At 40.0% G+C, this 20,197-nt stretch overlaps 1 protein-coding gene across 1 annotated transcript in view; it reads left to right on the top strand.

Moving 5' to 3' along the window:
* Window positions 1-1,421: 1,421 nt before the first annotated feature.
* Window positions 1,422-20,197, top strand: part of pknox2 (pbx/knotted 1 homeobox 2) — a 97,250-nt gene continuing 78,474 nt past the window's right edge. The window contains exon 1 of the mRNA XM_046039232.1: window positions 1,422-1,642. The gene's annotated coding sequence lies outside the window, so the exon portion shown is untranslated. The remainder of the gene's footprint in view (window positions 1,643-20,197) is intronic.

Here is a 20,197-nt window from a genome sequence, read left to right on the forward strand (position 1 = left end):
TATTAACCACCGTTATTAACTGATGACTCCAAGGAAGTAGGCCTAATATGGGGGTAGCCTAGAGGAATCCCCATCCGATCTTCAATCTCTTAAACTGGACGACAGGCTGTGGTAGGCTGTAGCCTAGTCACTATGGGTTCTGCAAAGTTCTGTTCTTCAATGTGTGTTTTAGCCGGGAATAATCCAGACGAAAAAGAAGCACATTTTAGGTCTCAATACTAATCTGACTACTGGGGCTCTTAATTGCAGCAGTGGTTCTGGTTCCCGTCATCCCACCTGTCTTTTTGAAGCATGTAATTGTTTATGTGGGCCGACAGGGGGCTGGCCAGATCCGCTGTTCAAAGACATGTAGGCGTGCATGCGGTCAGGTCCCACTCCAAGTGGCGGTGCCTCTGCTTACTGGAAGAAGAAGACATGTTGCTTTTAAGTGACCCTCGTAAGATCCATGGCTCCAGCGTGTGTTAATTGTTTGGATACTTAAAAAGGCAGACGGAGGACTGCAGCCTATTTAAAATAATTTAGAGCAATCAATAGACTGCTGAGTAAAAAGAGAACCATACAGCAAAATAGTAAGTTAAAACACACTACCAAACTGTGAGTTAAGTTTGGTTTTCTCATAGACTCTTTTTGAGAGTAGCCTATTGGTGAGAGCAAGCAACAGGCCCACCAGCATTTTTCTCTGATTCTTATGGGCCTGACTGGTAGGCTACTCATGCCTGGAGTCTTGTTTCTGCTTGAGCTATAGGCTCAGTCACTGGTAAACCTGAATAGGTGGGAAAATCACTATATTGAGCAGAGGCCTATAGGCTATCCCACATTAGATGACTAAATAAATAAACAAATGTTGAAATGGAGTTTAAGCCCATGCATGAATTTCATACATCAGTAGTTTCTCTGGTGATCATAATTCAGAAGTTTAGACCAGAATGATTCAGGGGCCATTTGCTCGCATGATCATATAGGCTGGGCCTAATTGGAATGTTGCCAAATAACAAGGAGATAATGGGATCCAGATAAAACCTGAAACTTAAGTAAGACTTAAGACTAAAGTAGGCCTAAGTGAAGGTTGTAGACACTCTCACACACTCTTTTCCCTTCAGAGATGCCGTTGCCTCAGGAAGGAAATTAGGAAGCAAACTGAATGATTAAATAAGATGATATGGTAATCCACTTTTCAACTGTATTGTCATATTAGTCTTTGTTTATATATGTTCAAAATAGACCACAATGGAGACATTTCTTGTTCATTGAAAGTTCTGCTGATTGACCATAAATCCCCTAGGCTATATTTAAATCCGTTAGGAACAACCAAAGTAGGAGCCTACAGGGAAAATAACAAAAAAAAAAATAATAATTTTGGTGCTTCATCACCTCCAGGTCATTGCTTTGAAGTATTCCCATAAAACTCTTTTTTTTCCCAGATCGAAGTGTCTGCTGGTTACCGTTCTGGTGAAGCCCCACACGCGATTGCCGTATTTCCCATGGACACTGGAAGGCACCAGCAGCCTGGTATTGGGAAAACGGGGAGCGGAGATGGAGCTGGAGGTGGGAGGGGCCTGCCACGGCTGACGTCACCGGCTGTGTGGAGGAGTATAGGCTGTGCTGTCAGCCCAGTGTCAGTCTGATGAAGATTGGCATGCAGGTAAGCTGTCATTCATTTTCAATGTCAGTGCATGGGAGCAGGGCTTTACCACTTCAGCGTCCTTTTTTCCCCTTTACCCCCCCTTCATTACAAAAGGCAGGACATTATTCATACAGTCAGACAGCCAGCCAGGCCAGAGGGAGAGAGAGAGGGAGAGAGAGAGGAAGAGAGGGAGGGAAAGAGAGGGAGAGAGTGAGTGAGGGAGGGAGAGAGAGAGTGAGGGAGGGGGAGATTGGAGGTGGGGGAGAAAAAAGAGAGAGGGACAGGAGAGGAGATGCATTTTTGTGCTGGACTGAAAGACCAGTGGATTTTTTTTTTTTTTTTTTCCTTTGCTTGATGCGGCGTTTGGATTAAAAAAAATGTCTCGGTAATGTTTGCCAGTGTGTAGGATGAATTGTATTTTGCGGCGGATGCTTTTGTGCAAAAGGTTGGAATTTAGAGAATAATAAAGATAGTATAGAGACTGGATCGGACAGACTGAGCGCATAGCTGCAGGAAGCGGGCATTTTATTTACACGGCTTTGTTATTGCCACATCGCGTTCTGATTAGGCCTGTTGGTAAACTGATGGTGTGAATCTTCCGTGCTAAATAATATTCCCCCCCCCCCCCAAATGTTGAAGTTACGGGTGTGTTTTATTCTTGTTAAAAGGCCTTTGTTTTGACTGGCAAAGTTGGCGTGTTTGTGGGGGAAAAAAAATTTCTGTGTAAAATAACTTACACTCAGATTTGATCCAAGTTAATTCAGCATTTTTTTTTTATCATAATAAATTTTATTATAGACAGTTGTGTGTCTGTGCGTGCCTGTGTGTGTACTCCGTGTGTGTGCTGTTTTGTTTGTGACAAAATAAACATGTAACCACAGCATACTAATGTCAAACCGACTTGTAGTTAGAAATATACCTTTTTTATTGAAAATTTAAATTCCTCAGGTTTTGCTGTGAAATTATTCCTTTAACATGTATCTTGTGACAGGGGTCTGTATTCATTTTCTTGTTTGCAGTTTCTAAACAGCAGGTTTTTAAAGTTTTTTTTTTTGTTTTTATACAAAGCAATGTCTTGCATTTATTCCAGAAAAATGTAAAGCAAAACACGGTTATTTTCCTCATGTGTCTGTATTTTTAACGGTCAAACAGGAAGTCTCATACTCTTTGGTGAATTTATCTTTGATTGAAGTGTTTCTAACGCTCAAACTATCTGCATCTCAGTGAGGTCTAATGTTTACCCTCAGCCTTCCCTGCCCTGCAAAACCTCTCAGGACGGAACACTGGCCCCCTTTGTGTGCCACTCACCACTTTCTATTTCAGATGACTAGTTTATTCCACAATTGCTTGAATGCCTATTTCAGTCATAGGAGATGTGTGACTGGCGTGGAATGCGAATGTGATTTGACGGAGCCTGTGTCTCTCAGAAAGCTTGTCTTGATCGCTGGGGCCCTGTTGTATTTGATTTTAATGATCGTGCAGTTAAAAAGGCACCGATTCGCAAGTCGGTTGCTGTGTTTTGGTACTTTTGTGAGTCAAGCCAAGTCTGTACAGTCGCAGTCGCTTTGATTGAAAACTCAGACAGATGGAACAGTACATACACAGCTTTGGCAAACACATTTAAATTTGAAAATAAAAAAATCACACTTTGCCAAATGTAATGTTCAGGAAATGGAACTCCAGTGTTACTTAACTGTTAATAGTTTCTTTGTTGTCATCTGACAACTGTATATTGCAAAGTAAAGGCCCCTCACAGCGTAGACTGCAGTCTGAGCATTGGGGGAAACATTAGCTTAATTAAACATGCCTGAACCATTTGTTTACTAATCATCTGCTTCCCTGAGAAATCACAATGGCGATTTAGACCACTTTTGCTCCTTCCGTCAAACACATTCGGCAGGTGCAGAGTGCCGAGCATAAAACCCCATGAGGAGCCAACGTCTCACCCCCTGTGAAAGTAAATGCTTTGAAAGACACTGCTGTTGCTGTGAGTCACTGCTGAAAGACCAAAAGAAGGACTGTTACCTTTGACACGATTTAAATGCTTGTGTACCTTTGTCAGTGTCTCAAAGTGGCTGATTCAGCTGGGAATACACACACACACTAAAGCACATGAGTCGAAACCCATCACTACCAATCACCCTCAGTGATGGTTGTTCTTTGTTGTGATGCACCCCACATGGCTCTACGTTTTGTCAGATAGGGAAAATGCCAATTTAGTTTATCCCCAAACCCTGCTGAGATCTTAATTGATGATTTGTGTCATTGGACAAGCAGCCCAGGGGCATATTTGGTGCAGCAAAATACTCCGACACTATTTGCATATTCCCATTCCTACTATATGGGTAAATTACATGATGAGGTGTGATGCTGTGCATTCCTGCAGCTTTTGGGGGGATAATCACTAATAAAGTGATTCAGTCACACTAAATGAAGGAAGTAAACAGAGCGAGGAGAGCATATGTTACAAACTAATTTAAGCATTTATGTATGGCCATAAAGCAATTGAGAAAATTAAACCACGAGCAAATGTCTTGTCATTTCCTTCGCCTTTGCATCTAATTCCACCCTGCATGGTGCCAAAGAAACCGATACATAATTTTGGAGGTTTTTTTTTTTTTGACAGTCTTGTAAGACTAATAGGCCTTACTTTGCAGGATTCCTTTTCTTAGCAATCAGATTGTGCGATATCTAATTTGTTTTTGAGGGCCTCACTTTCTTAAATCAGGCGGGAAAAAGAGAGAGGATATTCAGAATTATTCATAAAGCGTTAGTCTGCTGGGTATCCTCAGCGGAGTGCATCTAGGTCCTGTTTCGGGCCTGTGAGCAATGTGATGTTTGCTAGTTTTCTCATGTTCAATAGGGCAGCGATCCTTAAGACAATTGTGTTGTGTTGCAAGTTGTGGCCCTGTCTGGGCCCTCACAGGTCATGCCCACTAAGCCCACTTGATCCGTATTGCTCTCAAGAGGAGGAAGGCCTGTTTATACCGTCAGACAGCTCAGCTCGAGGACAGCCCTCGCATGCTTAGCCTTGCTCATTCCACAGCCAGTGCTGCATTGGCATGGCTCTAACTAAGCCACCAGGGAGCAAGGTCGGAGAAATGGATTGGCTTGATTTATGCTCCAAGAAGAGCAGCAGGCAAATTTAATGATCCTCCGTACTGTCAACATCACAATGCTTTGTTTCTGGAAGGGCATAAAGATGTCATGAAAACACATCCGGCATAGAATGTGGTGTGGTTAATAAGTTTGAAAACTGCAGTCGGCAGTGATGTTTTTGTGTTCTACAGTAGCATATTGCTGACACATCAGAAGAACATTTGAAAATGCATTTCCTCAGTTTCATTCTAATCTAACAAAAACTTTAAGCCCTCCCACCTTGAAAAAAATCTGCCATGCAATTTAGTTTTCATCAATTCATTTCAGATTATTAGTAACTATCTAGCTAATAAATATCTAAATGCAACGTGGTTTCACTCTGAAATGAAATGCCACAGCTCTAGCTTTGGTATCACAGAGATCCCTAATAACACGCTGTTTGAACATAAAATGTATGCAGGTGATGTTATTGATATGTATAGACGTGTAAGTCTGTTCAGTGCCTTCTCAATGAGCAGATATTATTTTCAAACTGCTCGTACTTAGTCTTGTGTTGCTTTGTGTGATTACAGCAGCCCGTTATCTCAACTTGGCGTTGCTCTCCGGATGTCATCAAAACGTCTGCTGAAAAACAGAATAGGCTTAGCACATTTGACTCAACTGGCCCTGCAGACAATCCTGAAAGAAACTTTCTCCACACAATAATATGTGATATATGTGTTTGAACAATGAACCTCACAGCATGGAAGAAGTCATACAAAAGCTTTAGTCATTAGGTAATGATTTTAGCATCAGTACTCTGATTGCATTCCTTTTTTTCAGACAGAGGAAATGAAAACTCAGCAGGGACACATTCCATAAGCTAAGTCCAAGTCATGGCATAGAATGGACGACTCCAATAAGGCTTAGGTTCTTTACCAGCAGGATGCACACATAGATGGAGTGTTTACTGTAGGTGAAATTTCAAAGATGTATAACAAGTAGGTTATTTCTACTGTAATGTCTTCAGCATTCTTAGTGTTCGTATACATTGCTATTGATGTCATTATTTTGCAGTAAAAACAATTAAAACATATTATTTTTAGACATTCGTGGTTATTATTCAAGGATCAAGCACAAAATCAAATTAGCAGCAGCTTATTATATATTCTGCATTTAAAGACCTTAACAAGACTGTGAACCTCATTGTGCCTGTGGTTCTTATCTCTGGTGGAATGTAGATAATCCTAATAAATGAGTAGGGCTTCACACAGAGAAATATGAAGCCTGCCAGTAAATCCTGAATTTATTATATTTGAGAGTCCTGGTAACAGCTGAGCTGGGTGAGGTTCAAAATATTTGATTTGAATTCAACAGCAGATCATAGCAGAGAAAATCCCACCAAGCACTGTGTGGCTGCATATTTGTGCTTCCCTCGAAAATGAATAAATGCATGGGCCAAATGGTGTCACTACTATTGAAAAGCTCCCCCAGTGCAATAGTCTTTAAAACTTAGTTATGAGTGAAATGTCAATGCTGTGTTTCAATGGTAATAGCACCGACTTAGCACCATGCATTAATATGTTCACGCAATAAAGACAGTAAAAGTGGCAGTGGCTTCCTCTTGCCAAATGCAAATGTGTGTTTGCAGCTTGACACCTTTAGCAAGATTGCTGCTATCAGTGTGTTTTTCTTTTACTTAAATTCCAATGGTTCTGTACTGCAGGTACAGCTCCAGCTGTTTTCCAGCACTGCAGTGCTGTTGCCAGCAGGAAAGCTGTTGTTCCTTCTCTGTTAGTCAGTACATTTGATAAAAAAAAAAGGTTAAAGGCAAACAGACAAACTCTTGCAACCAAGGACACATCCACAGAAGCTATTTTTGTGAATAGGAAGCTAACTTTGTTGAAGGGCTTTTGCCTCTCTGACCACCTCCTAGAGTTTTTTTCACTCTTGGGTACATTTACAGCTGCCTTAATACACAGATGAGATGCTGCAAGAAGAGGCTCCCAAGACATAATGCAACATTTGAAAAGTGTGCAATAGAGATGAAAAATTAGCCTCTTTGAAATGGTGGTGGATGGCCTTTTGAAATCACCCTTCTTTGATTATTGGAAGAGTAGCCCATTGAAGTCTGCTGCACTTTGAATAGAAATGCAACGGCACTAAAGTTGTGACCTCCAAAAGGCCATTCACTGGAGCACTGTTCCATTTTTCAGAATCCTCTCCAAAGATATTATTCAAGTGTGTTGCTCTTTCCGCCACTCACATCTAATCTGAATGTTTCAGCCTATTGCGCTGCAGGATGCCATTGATCTGAAGGACAATATTTTCACTCGGTCTATAGCTGCTCCTTTATTTTGACATTAGACTTTAACAATAGCAGCTTTCTCTTCAAATCCATTTGTGTACCTTGCTGTTAATCTCCAAGAGGTCTTTGCAGATGCCTGATGGAACACTTGTTAGTGTACAGGCTCTTCACTGAAACCGCTGCTTATCATGGGACTTTAGTAAAAGCACTGTACAGTGGCAAGGACAGAATAAATTGCCCTAATGCGTTTTAGTGATCCCTCTTATTAGCTGCAAATTACTTTTTATGTAGTTCTGTCCCCTACTATAAAAGTGCCATGATTTTATGACAGCACAGTCTTCAGTCGAAGTGCATTTCATTTTCCAAAGGAAGGCTACATCTTTTATAGTGTTTCATAAGACTTTCTGCTCTTAAAATATTAAAGAAGGCCTACAGTGTTTTATTATATTTCATTACGGCTTTCAGCATCCTGGGTGCCACAGTTCATACCAGTACCCCAAGGATCTAAATGCCTCTGACACTGTAAAGTCCCATGTTACTCTAGATTTGAACTGTTCAGCCAGTAGCTTTTAACTTGAAGTGCTGCTAATGATACATTCAAATATGGTATATCACAAAATAACAACATACCCGTATGTATAGTGACTAGACACAGAAAGTACAGTGTACAACTAACTTTCAACTGCAAATACCGCAAATTTAATAAAAATGCATTGTCATTGAACGCATCTGCAAAAAGTTGACGTGTTTAATTTGTTTTTCTACAATATACCCCTTGCGATACAGTATCTTCTTATAGCAATGAAACCATAATTAATGATGCTAGCTGATGATATAGTTATGTTTGGGCAACAAAAGCACTTAGATAGGCTAGGTAATTAGTAATGGTCTTGGTTACGTATTGAAAAAGTCAACAGGTCCTGAAAACATGAGACATGTAGGACATGTACTTCCCCGAACATAACTCTGGCAGACACGAACAGAAAAAGTTAGACACGCAATACACTCTAAATCATGCCATTAGTCTATATAGAATTCCAATGTGATTATCACATATTAAACATACTGCTTTTGTGCTAGTTTTACATTTTTAATTCAGTTATGATCTATCACACATAAAGCATTTAGAAATATAGTATCTGTGACACCCAATGGCGTCACGTTGTGTTGAAAAGTGGTGGGGACATATAAGGGCTCATATTAGGGCTGTGACAAAACACTTAGTCCACGAGACATGAGAATGCACAATATGGGAGTCACGAGAACAAGACAACAAGATACTCCAATGCCTTTTAGAAGAAGTATTCATTGATGAAATAGGCCATTCGATCGGGGGGTCTGGAGGGGGTCCAGAAGATTTTGTGCATTAAACTCTTAATTTCCTGCATTCTAGAGACATTTTCTGCACCAATTTATGGTGGAAATGTCTTTATTTATATGACGGGAAACAAAATTCATGTGGCCGGTGACAAATCGGAATATAAAAATATTACTGAATATAATGCAGTAGGCTTTTTTAGCCCAAGTTTCCTTTTTTGAACAAGGCAGATCTGTTTCTTCTATATTTACATTGCATTTCATGTTTTCCTCTTGTGCAAGTAAACCTTTCTCATAGAATTTTTATTTGTTATTTAACATTTCTTGTTGCAAGCTAATTTTCAGAAAACTTTTAGCAAATGCTTTCAAAAAAGTGGTGGGGACATGTCCCCAGCATCCCCAGTGTAAATGACACCTACGGTGACACCCCATAAGCAAGTTGCAAGTGCAGAACTAGTTTTATAGATACACCATTACACCAGATATACCCATTGCATTTCAGTGACATTTACTTTATTGCTTCAGTGGTATGCAATGAAATTTAGTCAGTTCATCTGTGCTGCTTTCTAACTGTCAAGAAATACTCAAGTTAAAATGGCCTTAAAACTTTTATGTCTTTCATATTGTTCTTGCCAGGCCATGCTGTGCATTGTGGATGTGAAAACCTTAAAATAATTTTACACGTAAAAGGCATATCCAGAATTAGCGTTGGTTAAAGAAAGTTTTTTTTTTCCCCACTGATGTGAGAGGCTCTGAGGTAATCTCGTGAGTTAACATTCTTGAATGCAGCCATACCATGACTCTGCAGTCATTTCTACAGAATCATACAGTAGACTGGTTATTCTGAACATGAACTGTCCGTATGAAACATCTTGGCCGTATTCATCGTCCTTGCTTTCTCCTCTCCTCACTTCATTACAGTCAGAACATTATGACTTTGTTGAGAGTGTAAGGAGACATGAGTGCCACTGACATTAACCTCAAAACTACAGAGCACACGGAGAGCTGATGCTTAATTTAGTGTCTTTGTCCGCGTTCTTATCTTTTATTTCCTGCTCTTGAACGGCCGCAGGATCGACGCTCTCATAAAGAGCTTGTTCCCTGTCGTGCTGAGGTTTAGTGTGAATTTGAAAATCTGGCAATCCTGTTAAAAGTGATTTGATATTGTTTGTGAGAGCTGCCTTTTGGACAACTCTGAGCTTTGTTGACTCATCTCTGAGTATCATGTTTGGCCTGAAGCTTAAACTCTGCAAGTAATCATGAGTCAACTACAGCAGTCCGAGGGAGACTTGGGCTGGGTAATGGGTGACAGAGGTTTCCGGAGGAGTGTGAAGATGACGTGTGTGTTTCTGAGTCAGATAAATGTGGTTTTAGTTAGAGGTCAGTAAGATAATCCTTTTAGATAGTCTGTTTATAGTGTCCAAATTGTGCATTAGTACTTGTGTGTTGTTATTCTTCACTATTTATTAAATATGTTTTACATTTTCTTTCTTGACTCAGTCATCAAGTTTGCATTTTAGCCAAAGTAACCAAGAGCAGCCGTGAAACTTCACTATGAGCAAAATGTGTGCAGACATATTAAACCTTCTTTAACTCTGCTTCCAGGCTGCCACATTCCATCACATAAAAGTCTGATTTATAACACAATTCAACCCAAAACAGTCGCAGAAAAATAAAATTACTGTAGAGTCTGGGTTTCCTCTGATTTGCGGTCGCAGCCACGTAATTTGTCAAAGAAAGCAGTGCTGTGTTAAGTATGTTTGCACAGTGGTGCGGGCAAACCGCACGCCAACTCTGATTTTAGAAGTGGTAATATTTAAAGACTCCACAACACACGTCTGATTTGCAAGAGCTCGACTTTAAGCACCACTCCTTCATTTTAGTGTCCTTTCTGATTTGCTGCTGCTGACGAGACCTGAGGCATCGTGTCATGTTGCCTTTCAAGTCATAATGTAAACATGTCAGCTTTCCGGAGTTTGTGAAGAGTCTCAGGGAGCAAGCGTGCACGATTATCATAACAGACACATTGCTGTAAATTAATCTATGCAGAAAGCAGTTTACCTCAGCAGCTGTTTCAGAAACCGTTCCCATGCAGGATTTATGTTGTTAATGGTTTATTTTCACAATTTTGACACTCAGTAAAAAGCTCAGACATCCTTAAATGCTTACAACAATAAGACATATCTGTGTTACTGTATGCTTAATCAAGAAAATATTCCTTAAACATTATCAGGGAGTGCAGACATGATTCCACATGTTAATTGCAGTACTGTGAACTGAATGAAAAAATCAGACTGAACCCCTTTTTTTCGAACCAAGATTTCTTTCCCCCACAAAGAATAATTACTTTTCCCAACTCCCGTGCCCATAATTGGTTACTACTCTTTTATCTTATCTATGTGCGCATAATTATCACAGTCATCATATTAGATTATTTCATGCATAATAAATGAACTCAAACTGTGTGTGGGGTAATTAGCATGTTAGGATATGTGCCACGATAAGAGGTTTGCTCTCTCAAAGACCGTATTGTTCAAGACATTCCTGAAAGTGTGAAATGCAGAACAAAATTGAATATTTTACCATCACTCTAGTGTCTTAAGAAATGTTTTTACTGGTGTATTAAGAAATATTCTTCTTTAAGTTTATAGTGTGTGTGCATTTGCATGTACGTCCCCTGTCTGTTTTGAGGACATTTTTCATACAAAGTAACGCACCTTGTAATGTTTTTTTACTTTAGAGAGCAGATAGTAGTTTATATGCAGAGAACAGCTGTCTGCAGCATAAATCTTTGAAATCCATATAATAGATCTGCATCACTTGCTGTCATAAGTAAGCAGGATTTAATGCCATTGATGTGTGTAGTGTTCCTTTTTTTATACATTAGGTACATACTGTAGGTACTTTAGGTATTTTACATGTTGTCCTCAAAAGTTCTCAGTAACTCCAGATGAGAAACATTTCTTTTCTTGCATTTTACAAATTAATTAAGTTCAGTCAAACATTATTTTGACCTACTTAAACTATGGTGAAGGCAGGCCTGTCCTAATATGGCTGTTACTGACTGAGAACTGCCAATCCAGACCAAGGCCTGTTGTGATGCCTTGCCTGGAATTAATCTGAACTGCCTAAAAAGACAATTTTGAAAATGCAATAACTTCCAATTTTACTAACCAATTAAAGTGCAGTTTTCACACAGTATTTATAAGCAGTGACATGTATGTAAATAGAGGGAATGTGACCCAGTAGTTACCTAGAATTTATGGTCTGCTTGTCCACAGTTTAATTTAAAAGACCTTAAAAAGTTAAATGTGTAAGTTAAAATTGCAGCCACCCTGATTCAAAATGATTTGTAAACCAAACTGATGCCAAACATTTGTGGATAAATCAGCCTCCCAAATTATATGTACGGAAAATAGCTGTGAAAATACACGTTTGGGCATACTGTAAAACTATCATTCACCAGAGACAGTGACATTTTTTCACCACTAAATTACAAGAACAACTTCTTTGACACCAAATGTTTCAGTTTTTTGGCCCTGCAAGATTTTTGGCAGTGACACCTTTCACTAACCTGTGCCAAAAGCCTGTGAAACGCAGACATAATGAGTTATTTTCAGCATCAAGTTTTTTTTAAAATATTCTGTGAGTTGTTCAGTCAAATAAAAAGAAGTCATTTTCAGAATGTGATCCCATTATTTTTAAAAAGATGGTTGTCAGTGTTTTTACAATTAAATTCAATGTGATTCTTGCTATTATCAATAAATTGCACTGGCATATGACACTGTGATTACCACAGAGTAAGATTGAGATGTTTTGCAGAAGTCTCCACATCTTTTCATACCTTTAGTGTTGACTGAAAGGGTTTCTACTGCAAAGACTTCCTTTACATCTCTTGCCTACAGCAGACGCAGCATGACAATGTACTGGCACATTATTCTCACCGAGTCTCCATAGATACATTAGTTATTCATATAATCCACACAATTCCTAAATAAAAATAACAATAGGATCTTAAAATGATCAAAACCCCGTTGAGATTCCTCCAAATACAAAAGTTTGCAGCCCAAGAGGTGATACATCATCTCTGAGGAATTCATAACGCAGTTTAGAAGACTTTAATTATCACAGACTCAAAAATATTGAATAAAAGAGTAAAAAAATGGCACACTGTCACGCACCAACACACACCTCCCACGCCCTGTGTAACTTCATAAAGGTTCATCTCCAAAGAGTGATGAGGTTTCTGTGCTAAAAGGGAGTTATAAACAGCTGCCAACAGTGTGTGGGTAAATAAGGCAGCTGGAGGCGGTACGGTGTCATGTCTGCTGCTATATGACGAGGCTTTCGCCGGGTGACGAGAGAAAGCTTTCCAACTGTCCCTCCCTGCGGCTGCTTTTCTCCGGTCAAGGTCTTGATACCTCTGTGGTATGTCTGTACCCGTCTCCCTGCTGGCACCGCTTTGGCATTGCTACAGTGTCAGTGTGATGTAAATGGGAGTTTGCAATGTGATAGTGCTGATTGCGGGTCAGATTTGTTTGTTTAGCTAAGGGAAAGTTTTTGGGGGGGTAGGCTATTAGGTCAACGGCTCTCCTATGTGACCATTACTGTGTTAAGTGACAGCAGGGTCCATGCTAGCACTTTAGCATGCACTACAGTTATACTATGTGATTAGGTCTCCAAATATGTAACCTGTAAATAATAAAATATTGTGCTTTTATATTAAGAAGGAATTCATGAACTATATATATCTATATTTACATCTATCTATCTCTCTCTATACATGTAAATTCAAATTCAAATTCGCTTGTGTATATAAATGTATATAAATATTCAACCCAGTGTCACTGAGAAAGCAAGTAACACATGGATGGACCCTTTTCTCTACAAACAAAAACATTTCATTTCAAAAAAGCCGTAATTACATAATACAGCGCATCCATTTAACCCACAGTGCCTTCGGCTGCCATTCGGTCGCCTCTGTCCTCAGAAGCAGCTGTCTTCACTAGGCTGAGTAACATTTCCTGGACAAGTCAGCTACATGAGCAGCATACAGGAAGAAAAGTACATTGTTTTTATTTATTCAATGAGTCACTAAAGGCATTGAGAGATATACCTATAGTGAACCTGGAGAGCTCAACTGAGGGCCTTGATCAACCATTTTAGATACAGTTAATAAGTTCACAACATACACATAGTCGAAGATTTGAAGCTGCCAGCTGCAGATTACCGTTCACTTTGTGCACTATAGGAAAAAAAATGACTCATGCGGGGTCCTGTAGTGATGCGCGTCATGTATCTTTTCCCTGAGACGGGCAAGCGACTTTCTGTGTGGATTGCCCTTTAGTGGAATAGATATTTTGAATCAAGCTCAGTTTCTTACTTTTGCATTAGGCCTCATGCCAGTTGGCTTCGATCACGTAAGGAGGTGAGGATTTAACATTAAACACCATGGGAAAAGATCCACAGGCGAGACATGGATGAGTTAAGTTTTTCTGTTTTCATCTTGTTAGGCCTAAGTTGGCAAATAGGCCAATCTTTCAAAAACTTTCAACAGATTAAGGTCAATACGGAGGCGGGGAGATGCTTCGCAGGGAGTAGTGGCTTGAAGAGTGCTGTCAGCCGGACTATGAAGGTGAGACGTACCGAGGCAAGAGATGAAGGATGACTTGCACCAGCCTTCTTGACGCCCACTTCAAAACAGGCCTATTCATATCTGTATGCGTGTGTGTGTGTGTACGAATAGGGATAGAGAAAGAGGAGGGAGAAATTGATTCAGAATGTGCTGTCTGAGTTTTTGTCGCTTTTTCCAGAAGCCTGTGTGTTTGTGTGAATCTCTCCTCTCAGTGAACAGGCATGCTGCTGCCCGTCTTTCCCCTGTGGTCAGTGGTATTTATAAACTGCCACATATATTTAATACAGACGGTAGAGCAACTTAAATTACACCACAACACTATTTTCTGTCCTGTGAAATGCACAGAAAGTAATTTGTGTTTATCTACCTGGATATGGAGCTGAGGGGGACTGTGAAATAAGTGGTGCGTTTCTAATGTGTGGAAATGCATAGTGGAGACTGCAGAGAGTACCTGATCGTCAGGAAGTTCTACAGGCTCAGTCCATAGGAATGTAATGCTTTTTTTATGAGGAACTGTGCACATTGAACAAACAAATGAAGCAGTCATCCAGAGTGTCAGTGAAAGAGTTAAGTTTATTCTTTTGGACTCACACCAGGAGGGAAGAGTCAGAAAGGAGAAAAAAAAAGCAAGGTTAGCTCACTTCAGACGCTGATGGGGAATTCCTCACTGTCTGTTCTGCTCGGCCGTCTCTGCCAAGTCCATTGTGTTTCTGTCTTCCCTGCCTGCCCTGTCTGTTTCATGCACAGGCAATGAAAGAGTGTTTAAATTCACTATAAAAAAACACTGTTGAATTCTGTTGCATCTCATAAGTGACAAGTTGAAAAGATTGGTTGATCATTGCTGCTTAAATTCATATGACAAACAGAAAAGGGTATCGCTCGTCGTTTTTATGTACATGTTGGCAGGGATTGTTTTCTGAAGAAACTGACAGCCTTGACATTTTTTTTGTTCCATTGTGAGAATTTCTATAGTGGATACATTTCACACTCTCACACACACAATATTTGACCACGCAAATAATATAGTCCTCATCTTCATTTGAAGAATAGCTGCCTGTTTTGTTCCACCGAGCAATCTCCTTTTCTAGAATAAAGTTTTCCCGCTATATTGCACTCAATGTAAAATATGTTTAGTCTTCCAGTTTCCGATGGGTTTGTTTGTTATGATTATACAATATCTCATAATTAATGTGGTAATGATTTATAGCTGTTAAAATCTCCACTTGTCTTTAGCTCTTAACTACAGTCGCCTCCTGTAGGATGATCACTACAAAAGAAACAGGCTTAGGCTTAGCTATAACCTGTCTGTCAGGGTTGTTTTCTCTTTTTGAGAAACACAGGAGGATTCCACCAGGGATATTTCTGCAGTGTCTCCTCAGCATGTTAGATTTGACAGTTTAGACATCTGGTGTGAAAATATGCTTGTCATTTAGCCTGCTGTTTACCGCATACCATACAGCAGCAGCGTAAACATACCATCCATCCATCCATCGTCAACCGCTTATCCTGCGTACAGGGTCGAAGAGGGGCTGTAGCCAATCCTAGCTGACATTGGGCGAAAGGCGGTGTACACCCTGGACAGGTCGCCAGTCCATCACAGGGCAGCGTAGACATACATTTTACATAAAGTATGCATGCACATTTAATGTGTGAGCTTGTTTTGTCATGTACAGTATGGCTGTTTCTCGGATTGGGGATAAGTGGCACTGTTAAAACGTTATTTTGTAAATTTTCAAAATGTATTATGTTCACACAAGACAACATATGTCAGGGATGTCTGTTACTGAAAACATTTAATTAAAATCTAGAAATCTAGAAAAGTGAAAACTAATGAAAAATGACTTTTTATTACTGAACACTAATTTAAATGACAGGGTTTGAGTCTTGTACTTGGTAGCATGATAGAAATCTCTAATGGAAAACTATTTTAAATGTTGAAATAAATGTTAAACCAAAATGCACTCTACATAACACAACAGCAGCCTCAGCCGGATCGTGCGTGTCATGTCAGTGATCGCAGTAAGAACCAGAGCTTCTGCTCCTAAGTCTAAAATCCAGCAGGTCTTGTGTGAACCAGCATGACAGCCAGCCACCCCTCCACAACTCTGGAGCCGGAGAAAGGATTCTGTTTCTTTTTTAACAGCTGGATGGATGTGATTTGCTGTGTGAGGTGAGAGTAGGTCTGCATAGTTTCAAGATACACAACTTTTTATTATTTTCAAATCAAATCCGATTTATAACCAACATTTTAAGAACAATACTGCTGTGTTCCAAACATGGATGAGAAACAGTTGATGGCCACCATTAATTATTTTTTTCGAGAAGTGTGGAAGAGTGTAGTACTGTTTAGAACATATATCATAGTTATACACAAAAAAGAGCAACATGCTTTAAAACTAAAAAGAGCTATTCAGAAACATTGAACAGCTTGCTGAGGGCCTCCTGAAAACTAGATCCTTGTATTTGCCTTTGAGTAAGTGAAAGACCATTTGAGCGCAAGACCAGAGCCTAAAGGGGCTTTTGAGAAGCATGGTTCAGATGATAGACGCTATGTGCAGTAGCTCACTACTTACCTTACTTTTATTGCATTTGGGAAGTTGGGCTGAATATATAGAGTGGGTAGAGTGAGAAATATGCAATACTGAAAATCATGCTGAATTTTTGCACTGTTGAAAGGTTGATATATGGAGAAACAGATGTTGGCATGAGCAAACAGGCTTATATCAATGATGAACTACATGTGCGGAGCCCCGAAACCTTCATAAGTTAGTAAAATGTTATCTGACAAGTCAAAAATATCAACATAACATAATAATAATAATAATAATAACTAGCATAGTTTTTTTGATTAGCTAGCTTACCTGAACAATTTCAGCCAGCAAGCTATTAGTAATAATGCCAGTTAGCTTGCTAACAAGTTAAAAGAGAATGTATTTATGTTTTTGACTTGTCCGATAATGTTTTACTGACTTGTTGATATTGGGCCTCTGTACACCAAATTGTGTAAAGTATGGTGTGTGAAATATATACATCAATATATGTATATAATGGTTTAGATGAGACATATTCCTGGAAGTTTCAATGGGCTATTAGCAATTCAATGTCACTGAACACTCCCAAACAACTCAGTACAAAACACTTTTATATTCCTCCACCTTTATATTCTTTAAGTCTGTGATTCTTTTTCACATCATTAGCCTCCATTTGGATAATCTCTTTTTATCCCACTAGTCTGCAGATTCTTTCCCCCTCTTTTTGATGCAGCACGATTCATTAAATAGAGGAATCCACTGGTGACACTGAGGATTGGAACTTGTCTGAAAGTCTTTATAGAAAGCCCAGACTGGAGGAAATTAGACTGGCTGCTTTTTGTTTGCTCAATCCATCCTGACTCATCACGACGTGGGTATTTTTAGCAGCAGATTCCTGTTTGGCTTTCCTCGCACTGTTCACAAGGGGCTATCATATTCTGTGAGACAGGGAGGAAAAATCAATGTCAAATATCAGCCAAGAGTCGATTAGTGGCAAAGTTAGAGAACCTGGTGTCATGCTGGAAGTTAAGAAGTGCCCATGTTGCTGTATGTGTGTGTGTGTGTGTGTGTGTGTGTGTGTGTGTGTGTGTAGACTAAATGAGTGTTGTGCTGTGTTTTGTCTGGCACAGCTGCCTGTATCAGCTGCATGCTCGTTAAATGTTGGGCTTAAACCCGTGCTGACGCCACACCAGCTCTGGTTACTCCTGTGGGAATACCTGCCATTGTCATCACGAGCCCCTTATAATTCCTTGGAATTAACCTCAAATTGTTGAAGTTTGGCTGGAAGCTGCAAGAACTGAACTCGGACTAACTGTTAAATCCGTAAAATGGAATAAGTCATATTTGGTAATAAAGAGTTTTTTAATTCACTGCACAATAGTGTATACCCCCCTAGTGTCTGACTCATCACTGTAAAGGGAACCAAGTGACCTGATATCCTGTTTGTCAGGAGAACAAAAATATTCTGATTGTTGCACATCCTGCCGGTCAGTGATCTGTGGCACATACAGCTGCCGGGCATGATGACTTATTTAGCTTCTATTGTAAGAGCTTGGAAACTCTGTGTACGGACTTCATCTTCATTTCCAGGGAATGATTGTGAAGAGTGATGTTGCTGGGTTGGTTGTCAATTTGCGTGGGAGATTCCTGCGAGTTTTAGGTGCACGAGCCACAGGCATCACCATGCAAAATTAATTATTTTCCTCTTTTTTATGTCCCCCTGTATCTTGCAATAAAAAACCTGCCTGTGTTTTATTGAAATGAAATTATGCTATAATGTCACTTTTGCTATTAGCACAGAGAGTCTGTGCATGCCAATTGATCCTGCTGTTGTCATAGCAACGTGAACCACTAAACCTCCGCGCAGCTGTTGTTATGGAAGCCCTTGAACAGCTGGGGGGCTATAGCTGCGAAGGGATTGTGGGAAACTGGTCTTTTGGTCCTCCCTTCACACCTTGACCCCAAAATGCCTGCTAGTGGAAAGAGAAGGATTTGGGGATCTTAAAGATGTCCATCTGGAGTTTTCTCTCCGCTGTACAGAGCCGCCGTGTGATTAGGGAGAAAGTTAAGGCCGGAAGTTGTGAATATTTAATCATGTCTGTGTCTTCTCCCTTCACCTATTTTGCCACGAATGCGAGCAGCAAAATCAAATGAGACAAATGAAGCTAGATTCTCTCCCAGGGTTTGCCTGATGCACTGGAGCATATCCCATTATTGATAAGAGCAACTGTTGTACACAGTGCAACAATAAAACAATCATTTCACAAGAAGCACAACTTGTCCTGGGAGTAGCACTCTCTGAGTCCAATTCCTTCAGCTGTAATAATGTCGAAATGTAACCCAAGAGCTAGGTCTCAACCTCCTGCTGTTTGCTTTCATGCAGAATTCCCTGACTGTGATACTTCTCTGTGTATCAGGATTATCAGTATTGTTGATACTGCTTGTTTGTGACTCATAAACTGCATATGAAGTGCTATTCTGTGGAAGAAGAAGAAGTACTCACAGGCTTTACTTAAAAGAAATACTATGAAGTTAAAGTCATTTACTTAAGTAAAAGTACAGAGGTATGATCATCTAAAAGTACTTAAAGTATCAGAAGTGGCATTCTTGTTAAGCAGAAAGGTATATACTGGTATATTGTTACTCACTTACTTAATTACAGATGTCATAACATGTAAGCAGTATTTAAATGTTGCAGTTGGTTAGGATGGACTACATTTTTAGGGCTGCAATTAATGATTATTTTCATTATTCATTAGTCTGCCGATTATTTTCTCAATTAATTTATTGGTCTGTAATATGTGCTATACCAAAAAAGAGAGACAGAATGTCTCATAAGATGTCTGATGGATTTTTAATTATATAAACAGAGAAAAGCAGGACATCCTTACAATTGAGATGCTAGAACTATAATACTAGAATATTTGCCATGTTGTGTTGATCGGCTAATCAACTCAAGGGATGATTGTTTAAGCTCCACAAATTTTAAGTACTTTAACTAGGCCATCGGTTGGGAGGTCCGCCTGCAGCGACCAATAGCAGTGACCCACCTGAACCTTTTATTGCACTTAGGATTTATAATACCAGCACTTTAAATGTCTTAAATTTTTTATGGTTTAATGTTGCCATGCTGCAAAAAGAATAATATTTCCCTCTCACTGTAGAGTACAAGTAGAAAGTGACAAATAGTAAAAACAATACAAAGAAAATGACAAAGTTCCTCTACACGTGTACCTGTGTACACATGTAGAGGCTGCAGTGTGAGTGATGGTGGGCAGATCCAGGAATGCTAATGTTTCCTCTGTGGCTTTTGTGAGACACGGTGATTAGACCTCCAGCCCCCTGGGTGGAGCCCCTTGCTGCAGCGGCTCCCGCTCTTATTTACTTTGACGTCAACAGGAAGGTCAGCTGGGTCCCAGAGGGGTCATGGAGAGATGGTGAATGGTGTGTGTGGTGGCCGTCAGTATACAGAGGCGCTGCTTTAGGATCCCAGACGGGGCCAGAGGGATGACCGAGGGAGGAAGGGCCCTTGGAGCTTAGGGAGGGCTTCGGGAAGGATTACTGAGAGGCTAAAATGTTTTCTTTGTGGCTGAAAGAAACCTAAGAAATGCTCTCACTCAAATCTCCCATGGTCTGAGGGGGTCTGAGTTTGGCAGTGAAACTCAAGCTACATCCTAAAGCCGTTCTCGTTTTCTTGGGCTTTG

This window comes from Micropterus dolomieu, linkage group LG23 (assembly GCF_021292245.1).
Source record: "Micropterus dolomieu isolate WLL.071019.BEF.003 ecotype Adirondacks linkage group LG23, ASM2129224v1, whole genome shotgun sequence".
Taxonomy (NCBI): Eukaryota; Metazoa; Chordata; class Actinopteri; order Centrarchiformes; family Centrarchidae; genus Micropterus; species Micropterus dolomieu.